Here is an 8551-nt window from a genome sequence, read left to right on the forward strand (position 1 = left end):
AGGGGCCGGCCCCTTCCTGAGCAGCTGATTGGTCCACACAGCCACCCTGCCCTATTCAGATGGCCCCACTCGGGGGCCACTCCCCACCAGCCCTCATTGCCCCAAGGCCAGGTACCAGACAATCAGGGACAGCCGCTATGCCCTGGAGCCGAGAAATGACTCATGTTAGCTGGCCACAGGCAGCCGGGTCACCCGCTACCCTTTCCGCTCCCTCCCCTGAGCTCCGCGGGCTGTTGTCCTGTCCCGGGCGCAAGCCACCCCGTGTGGTGCTGCCCGGCAGCCGCCCTCTCCTGGGGAGAAGCAGGTCACTAAGAGTCTGCCTCTCCTCGCTCCCAGCGCCACTGCGAGGTTGCGCCATCGAAAGAAACTTTAAATTCTACAAACCGCCAGCGTCAGGAAAGGCGCCTGCGCGAGGTGGGACCTCCGGTGGCTGCCCCCAAGCTGGGAACTTCCCGTCCCAAACCTACCCAGGCACAGAGAGGGACAGCGTGGAGCCAGGCCTTGGCGGCAGTGCTGGTGTGGTTTCCCGGAGGACAGGACTGGCTTCCCCGGTGAGCTCAAGCCTGAGCCACACCCTACCTTGAGCTGCTGTCCCCTCTCCCCATGTCCAGCCTCACGGACTCAGCGTCAGTGCTGAGGGCCCTGGTGGCCCTGCCCAGTCCCCCTCTGGGGTGGCAGCTAAGCTTGGTCCCAGGCCTTCTGGTCTTACTTGTGCAGGACCGAGGAGCAGAGTCCTGCCCCCACCCACCTCTAGAGCCGAGCTCCGTGGGCGGCTGACCTGCAGGAAGCACCCCCGAACCTTCAGGCCGAGTCGCCAGCACACCTCCCCCTGCCAGGCCCTTCCAGGCCCCTCACACTGTTGGCCTGCGGCACCCACCATGGAGAACTGGGCCCAGGCTGGTCCCCTGTCCTTCCTCCTGCTTCCCACTCCCTCCCTGCACCCAAGAGGCACCCAGCCAGCATCCCCCACCCCGAGGAACCCCACAGACAGGCGGAGTCTGAAGCTCTTTATGGAGAACCAGGAGAGGGGACGCAGGGCAGGGGGAAGGTGGAGGGTGGTAGGAAGGGGTGCAGCTGGCCGGGTTCTGCAGGGGTGGGGAGATTTTTCCGTGTTCCTGTGAATGATGGAGGTGCTGGGTGGTGCCGTCCTTGGGCTGCTGAGGAGCCAAGGTGCCCCTTGCCCTGGTAAGCGGGGGAGGGTGAATGAGGCCACAACAGGGAGGGTGGCAGGGGGATGTGACGTGGGAACGCATATGCTCTTGGGTGCTGCAGTGTGGGGGCACATGTGAGCTCTCAGGCGCTATGGTGTGGGGGGCACATGTGGGCTCTAGGGGGCTGCAGGGTGGAGGCATATGCTGGCTCTCGGGGGCTATCGTGTGGGGGGCACACGCTGAGCCGGGCTCTCGGGGGCTGTGGGGTGGGGACACATGGAGGTTCTCAGGGACTAGGGTGTGGGGGGCAGATGCCAGGCTTTCAGGGACTACGGTGGGGGGGGTCACATGCGGGCTCTCGGGGGCAATGGTGTGGGGGGCATGCACCAAGCTCTCTGGCTGTAGGTGGGGGCTCCAGCCTCCAGATTGGAACAAATGGAGCAGGGACCCCCCTACACACAGGCTGCCCACAGAGCTCCCTGCCGAGTGAAGAGGCATTGGGGGCAACTGCAGGCCAAGGGGAGGGTGTGGGAAGTACAGCGATGCTGTCCGGGATTCTGGCTCTGCCCACACCTGGGCAGGTGACCTTGGGTGAGTCTCCGAACCTCTGGTCCTCTCGTGCAGCCAGCAAGGGGCCCATCTAACACAGTGAGCACAGGCGCGCCTGCCACTTTGCTGAATCTTTGAGCAGGTAAGAGGAGTCACATCAGGTAAGAGGAGTCACAAGGACGATTGAGGGTGAGTGGTGCTGAGGAGGAATCTCCCGCCTGCTCCCACCCAGGGGGCTGCAGGGTAGACACCGTCTCCACCAGCAGCCAGCAAAGGCAGGCTCAGCACTGTGGGTTTCTCAGCTTCCCAGGAGTCACTCCCAGGGCAAGAGCAGAGGCTGGTGCCTGAGTGCAGGCAGCTCAGGAGATCTCCCACCTGCCTGGCCTAGGTGGGGCGTCTCCCACCCAGGTAGGAGTGTGGTGGGTGGGAGAGACCCCAGGGCCTCTTGAAGCACCACTGAGCCCAAGGCTGGATTTTCTCAAATGTCCTCTAAAGCTGTTCACTCACCCTAATCGCTCCCTGGAGAGCAGGTTTCTGCAGGAAAAGGAAGCACAGGTGAGTCAAGAGACCCCCAGGAATGCAGTCAGGACTGGGGCCCCTCATCAACCACCAGCTCCACCACCCCAGAAAGGACAAAGCCAGAATTAGACGCAGCACAATTACACGCCCGTGCAACGTGGCTCTGCTGACGTCCCCACGCAGGGACACGGGGGGCTCTGCAGGGCCATGCCCCCTACCGCTCTGCCTGGGGGATGAGGATACTCTCCGTGCTAAGTCCGCGGGCTCCTGCGGCCTTCTCAAAGTCCTCCAAGGCTTCCAGGTTGTTCTCGGGGTCTCTGCAGGTGGGTGCCAGGACAAGATGTGGGCGCCCAAGGCAGCACGGGCAGATGGCACCCTGTCACAGCCTGGAGGCTTGAGCTGGGCTGGGGAGGGGGACCTCGCCCACTATGGGGGGACTTGAACCCAGAGTCCCTTGGGCTGGCAAAGCGGGACCAGGGTGTCATACACGGCTGAGAAGGCTCCCGCGGCAGCAGAACTGGGAGAACAGGAAGGGTTCTCCGTCCATCCCCAGGCATCTCCTAGAGTGAGGATGGAGGGCAGGACAGGCCCGCCCTGGAGGAAGTGTCTCTCTCCCCGGGGGCACCAGGGCACTGCCTGTCCCATTCCTCTGTCATTCGCACACCCCTGGATCCAGGGAGAACTCAGGAGCCTTCACGGGCCTCGTCCTCGGGCAGGGATGGCACTGACACGTCACTGTCTGTGGGAGCCACGGCATCCGGAATTCAACCCTGGGAGCTGGAACATTCTTTCCACACAGACTCCTGCTCGCATCCCCGTTCCTCTCCCCTGCTGGACACCCTGCAGGAATGCGCTCAAGGATGACGCTGCAGGGAGCTGCCCCGGGGGAGGGCCTGGCCCGCCCTGGAACACGTGTGACCTCTGAGCCCCTGTGCCAACAGCCGCGGCTCCTTCCTGCCTTCACTGCAGAGACCTAGGCCGGGGCATCCGAAATCCTGAACTCCAGGGGTGGGAATTGGGGCCTTTATCAGGAAAACTCATCCTAAGGAAACTGCAGTGGGTTCCTGGGTCCCAGTGGCTTCTCCCATGGGGAAGAGGGTGCAGGAGGCCATGGGAGGAGGGAGGGCGGGTGGAGGCTTGGGTTGCAGGGTGTGGGTGCGGGACCCACCCACGAGCTTCACCCCTCGGATCGGCTTCCCGTGCAGCTCGCCCTCACAGTAAAAGATGTAGTGGTCCTTCACGTGTGACCTGATGATGTATGTCACGTGCTTGCCGCCGTCTGCAGAAGGACAGCAGCACAGTCCTGAATTAGCCACCAGGGCCTTCAGAGAGGATCCCGGGACAGCGTGTGGCACCCGGCCCAGCAAGCCCCACAGCTCCTGTACCCTCCCAGCCTCCCAGAGCTCTCCGACCCAGGGTCCCCACCAGGCCTGAGCCCCAGGCCATGGGACCCGCACTTCCCAGGAACCTGATGCACCCGAGAGGCGGCCACATCCCAAACCAGTGAGTCACCAGGGGTTCCTCCGGGTACGAGGTCTGCAGAGGTGGGAGTTGGGGTGCAGGACCCCACAACCAAATACGACTCTGCTCCTGGACCCACCAGAGCCACAGTCAGAGCTACAGGGAAAGCCCTGAGGGACCGTCCCAGGACAAACCTACCACACCTGGTGTTTGGGGCCAGGTGTTCACATTCCTAATGCAAATTGACCAGTGGGACAGGAGAGTGGGCTTTTAGTGGAGTCAGAAGGCAGCAAAAGACTGTGGCTCAGGCTGCGGGACTCACCGGCTGTGTATTTTCCCGGCTTGTCAGTTTTCTCCAGGATGACCTTCACCTCCCAGCACTGACCACTTATCCTAGAAAACAGAAGCTCCCTGGCAAAGCGGCCCTGGCCTGTGCCTCCCCTGGCGCCGGAGCAACCGCGCTGCAATGCCCCTGCCTGAGCTGGAATACCCACTGGAAGTGGGCGGGCAGCCAGTGCCTTCTTGGGGTGGGCTTTTGGCCTGGGAAGCCTTTTGCTGCCTTCTGACTCCACTAAAAGCCCACTCTCCTGTCCCACTGGTCAATTTGCATTAGAAATGTGAACACCTGGCCCCAAACACCAGGTGTGGCAGGTTTGTTCTGGGACGGTCCCTCAGGGCTTTCCCTGTAGCTCTGACTGACGGCCCTGCCTGCCGGCTCTGACTCTGGTTGGGGGTAAACACCTTTTCCCAAAGGGGCCTGCATGGCACCAGACATTCCCTAGTCGGGGGAGGTGGTGGGTGGTACCCAGCACCGCCTCTGATAGCCCACAGGGGCCTCTGCCCCCTCAGGCCCCCTTCAGCCAAGGCACCTCACTGGCACAGTTTGCCCTCAAGCATTGCAGGAGGGGCTAAGAGGGGCCTCCCAGCAGGTCTGCCCACATCCCCAGCACCAGAGCTCTCCTGGGTGGGGAAAGGGAAGGCCCCAGACCAGGTTGCAGGCTGCCTGGCGGCTGGCAGACACTCACAGCATGGTGGCCTTGGCTTCCAGGTTGCCCCCTTCCAGGGTCATGAGGGTCAGGGGTGTCACCGATTCCAGATTCATCTCAGGGAGCTCCCTGTCCACCATCATGGCCTTCAGATACCACGTCTCTGACACCTGAAGAACGCTTCTCTCAGGCTCAGGCCAATCGCTCCAGAGCCTTCCCCTTCCCTGGCCTGCAGCCCCCAGACTCTACCGCACCCCAAGGGCTGGAGACGGGGAGCATTCCCCACTCTAACCCACCCGGAAAACACCCAGCACCCTTGCCAGGCCCACCTGAATGTGGCTGCAACCCCCGCAAGTTGGCCAGGATCACAGGAGCCCTCACCCCCAGGAGAGAAGTGAAGTCAGCCAGACCCCCACCCTCTCAGCCCTGCCCCTCTGTACCCCGGCTCCCGCAGACCAGACTCCCGTTATCCCATCTCATCATCCTTCAGGGCAGGGCTTTAATACTCAACCTGAAAATGAGGGTCTCCTTGGATGGGGGAGGGATGGGGTCTCCCTCCAGCAGTGTCAGCCTCGCCCTGTGGCCCCCTCCAGCCCACCCTCCCCATCCGGGCCTCACATCCTGAATCTCCTCATCTGAGGCAGGAGGTGGTGGGCCTGCAGGACAACAACGAGGCTGAGGTTGACGGCCAGGAGCAGGGCCTTCATCTGTGGGGTCTAAGTCCACGGCCGCCTGACAGGTTGCTTGCTGGGGCTGGGAGAGGCTGTGCCACTCCTCCCACAGCCGCCCTATATACCACTGGACTCAGGGTCCCCTGGGGACCTGGCACAGGTGACTGACCAATCCCTTCCTGGATGTAAACCACGGCCAGTTGTGCAATGGAGCAGATAATGTGCCATTGTTGTTGGAGGCTGTTGAATAACAGCTTGTTAATCCCAGAGGATCATCCGGACAGGACCAGGTCCAGAGGAGCGGGTTTGCAGATTTCACCTGGGAGGAAACTGAAGGGAGTGAAGGGCGTGCAGGCCTCCTTGGGGGCACGTGTGTGGCAGTAACAGGCGTCCTCCAGCCATCCCACATGCGCTGATGTGCACACTGCCAAAGGGATTGCGGATTGGAGTCTGAGGCCCATGGGCTTGGGTCTCGGCTGAAATTCCTGCATCTCTAGGCAGGTTACTTGACCTCAGATTCATCACGGAAAAAAAAGGGACCCTCCTGTGTGAACACGGGACCATGTGCATTTAAAGAGCGTGTCCACACTGCTGAGCATGGTGTGCAATAAGGAACCGCTCTGCCCCACACACAGAGCAGCAATAGATCAGACAGAAGACCAAGACAGGTGTGTGTGTGTGTATGCATGTGTGCACATATATACATGCACACACACACACACTCACATGAAACCAGGAATGGAGGAGAAGCACAGGCTGGTGATGGGCAGAGGCAGGGGCCTGTCAGCCCCAAGTCTCAAGGCAGGCAGAGAGGGCCTGGATCCAGCTCCTGGGAGTGATGGGAGCAGCTTCCCTGACTCCAGAAAGGAGGCTGAGAAACCCTTCCTGACACATCCCAGGGCTGTTACTTCTTATAACTTAGTGGAGCACTGTGGGCATAGGAAGGCAAGAGGACATCGACACAGCCTGGAGAGAAGCTGAGACACGCCATCATTGGAAGGGGTGACTTTATCTGTGACATCCTCCGCATCACTGCAGAGCAGAAGCCTGGGACCCAAGGCAGAGGCTACGAAACACTGTTAGACAGAGGACAATGACAACAAGACAGTGGAGAAAGGCAGAAATGCAGAGACACAATATCCTCACCTTGAAATGAGCAAGGCCAGGTTCCAAATTACCGTAGTCGGAACGGGAGACGCCAGTACTTCTCCATTAGAAAGAGAGGGCGAGGGTTTTAAAAGTTCACACCAATGTTGAAGGTTTGGAACCAAAATTGTGAAGTATACAAAGGCACTGCCCCAACAGCTAAACAATTATATTGTTATAGTTGTTACGATGAAGAATTCTTAATTGTTAATTGTAATTAATACTTAATTCTTATTAAGTACACATAGAATCGTTTAAAAAATAGGCCACATACCAGGCAATATGGGGAATTCCACAGAATCAACACAGCAGAGCCTGCCCTTTTTAGCTATAAGGCAATAAACTAGAATTAACAACGAACAGAGTGTTACATAAGGAGAAATATAAACCTCAAGTCTACAGCCTCAAATGCATCTATTATACGGTAAAAAAGTAAGTTAGGCATTCAAATAAAAAACAATAACATGTGACCTAAAGAAATTAGAAGACAGAAATAAGAAAGAGAAATCCGTGGACCAGAAAATAAAGAAAAACCGCACCCGCAAACGCAAAACTGGCTCTTAGAGGAAAATGCAATGCAACGGGTAGACCTCTGGCAAGACTGGTGAAGAAAACAATGAAAAAAGCAGCAGTTCAACACCACTAGGAAAGGCGAGGTGACAGACAGTGCAGATGGAGGCCAAAGAGAAGCTCATGTGACTCAGGGAAGCAGGGGGCAGGGGCACACGCCCAGCAGGGTGGGGAATCCTTTGCCACTGTCATTAAGCCTGCGGTGTTGTCACGAGGCTGCACGGACAGGTCAACAGAACAGGCGGTGTTGTCATGAGGCTGCACGGACAGGTCAACAGAACAGGAGAGAGCCCAGAAACAGACCGGAAATGGAATCGGAAAATAAGGGGCACAGCGAAAACATCTGAGGGGAAAATATGGAATAAATGAAGCTTTTATCCGTACGAAAAGGGCATATCCATTTAGCTTCCTACCTCACACGGCACACAGTTGATTCCGGGCAGATTAACAGGCTTAATGTGAAAAGCAAAACTTTAAAAACCTTTGGTAGAAATGATGGGACAATCCCTTTGTGACCCAGAGGCAAGTTCAAAAGTGGCGGAAGGGTCATGTCTTGTACAGAGGCAGGAGGCAAGCCAGACGGGAGGGAAAGCCCTGCCGTGTGTCCGGCTGCACGGTTTCAGCATGCAGAGTGCACGAGGAACTCCTGCCAATGATGTAGACAAAGACAGACAACGGGAGGGAAGAGCAGGCAGAGGATGGGAAAAGGCCGTGGGGGGAAGAGGTGACCCGGATGCCGCAAGGATGGGAAGACAGGCTGAGTAAGGAGAGGACAGTCTCAGGGCCCGAGGCTGAGCGCATTCCTCACTCTGACAGTAATGTGGGGAGGATGAGGTGCATCAGGAAGCACCCGTGGGTGCAGGCGTTGGAGAGCAGTGGCCCAGCTGCGAAGCTGGAGACAGTGTGCTCTGAGAGTCCGCAGTCCCGCTGCCTCCTGCAGACCCCAAGATGCCCCTGCGTGGTCCTTGCCATGCGCAAGCGGGGAGCTCCCCTGGACATGAGTTTGTGAGATCTGCCACGGCTGTCTCTTTCCATGGCACTGGGGGGCCCCGGGCTGGTTCAGGTGCACCAGGGCCTATTGAAGCTGACAGTCACTCTAGCTTAGAAGCTCCTGCCTTCCGGGGTAGTCTTCATTTTCAGGAATATTCCCACCATTCCCTGTGCCAGTGCACCTGGTGTCATGACCCAAGGATGCTGCGCTGCACATCACAGCGGGACATGAAGGGAAGTCGGCGGGTCGGGAAGGAGAGGCAGGTTTTGCCCTTGGGGGAAGCCGGAAGCAAGTCATGGTCAGCACTTCCGAGCCCCCAGTGTGCACGCCTGTAAGCGGGGATTCAGTCCTCTTCAGTGTCTGTCAGTCCCCAGTGTGCACGCCTGTGAGCTGGGATCAGTTCTCACCAATGTCCCTCAGCCCCCAACGTGAATGCCTGTGAGCTGGGATCAGTGCCCACCCATGTCCCTCAGCCCCCGACGTGAATGCCTGTGAGCTGGGATCAGT

General features: G+C 58.8%; 1 pseudogene across 1 annotated transcript; it reads right to left on the bottom strand.

Moving 5' to 3' along the window:
* Positions 1-998: 998 nt before the first annotated feature.
* On the bottom strand, positions 999-5413 carry LOC105542949 (annotated as a pseudogene). Its single transcript, XR_001006554.1, has 7 exons — positions 5285-5413; positions 4706-4836; positions 4003-4073; positions 3388-3498; positions 2438-2536; positions 2208-2234; positions 999-1182 (listed from the first exon to the last, which is right to left on the bottom strand). The product of XR_001006554.1 is annotated as a lipocalin-1-like (transcript).
* Between the last annotated feature and the right edge of the window lie 3138 nt (positions 5414-8551).

The sequence above is a fragment of the Mandrillus leucophaeus genome, unplaced genomic scaffold, assembly GCF_000951045.1.
Source record: "Mandrillus leucophaeus isolate KB7577 unplaced genomic scaffold, Mleu.le_1.0 Scaffold271, whole genome shotgun sequence".
Classification (NCBI taxonomy): Eukaryota; Metazoa; Chordata; class Mammalia; order Primates; family Cercopithecidae; genus Mandrillus; species Mandrillus leucophaeus.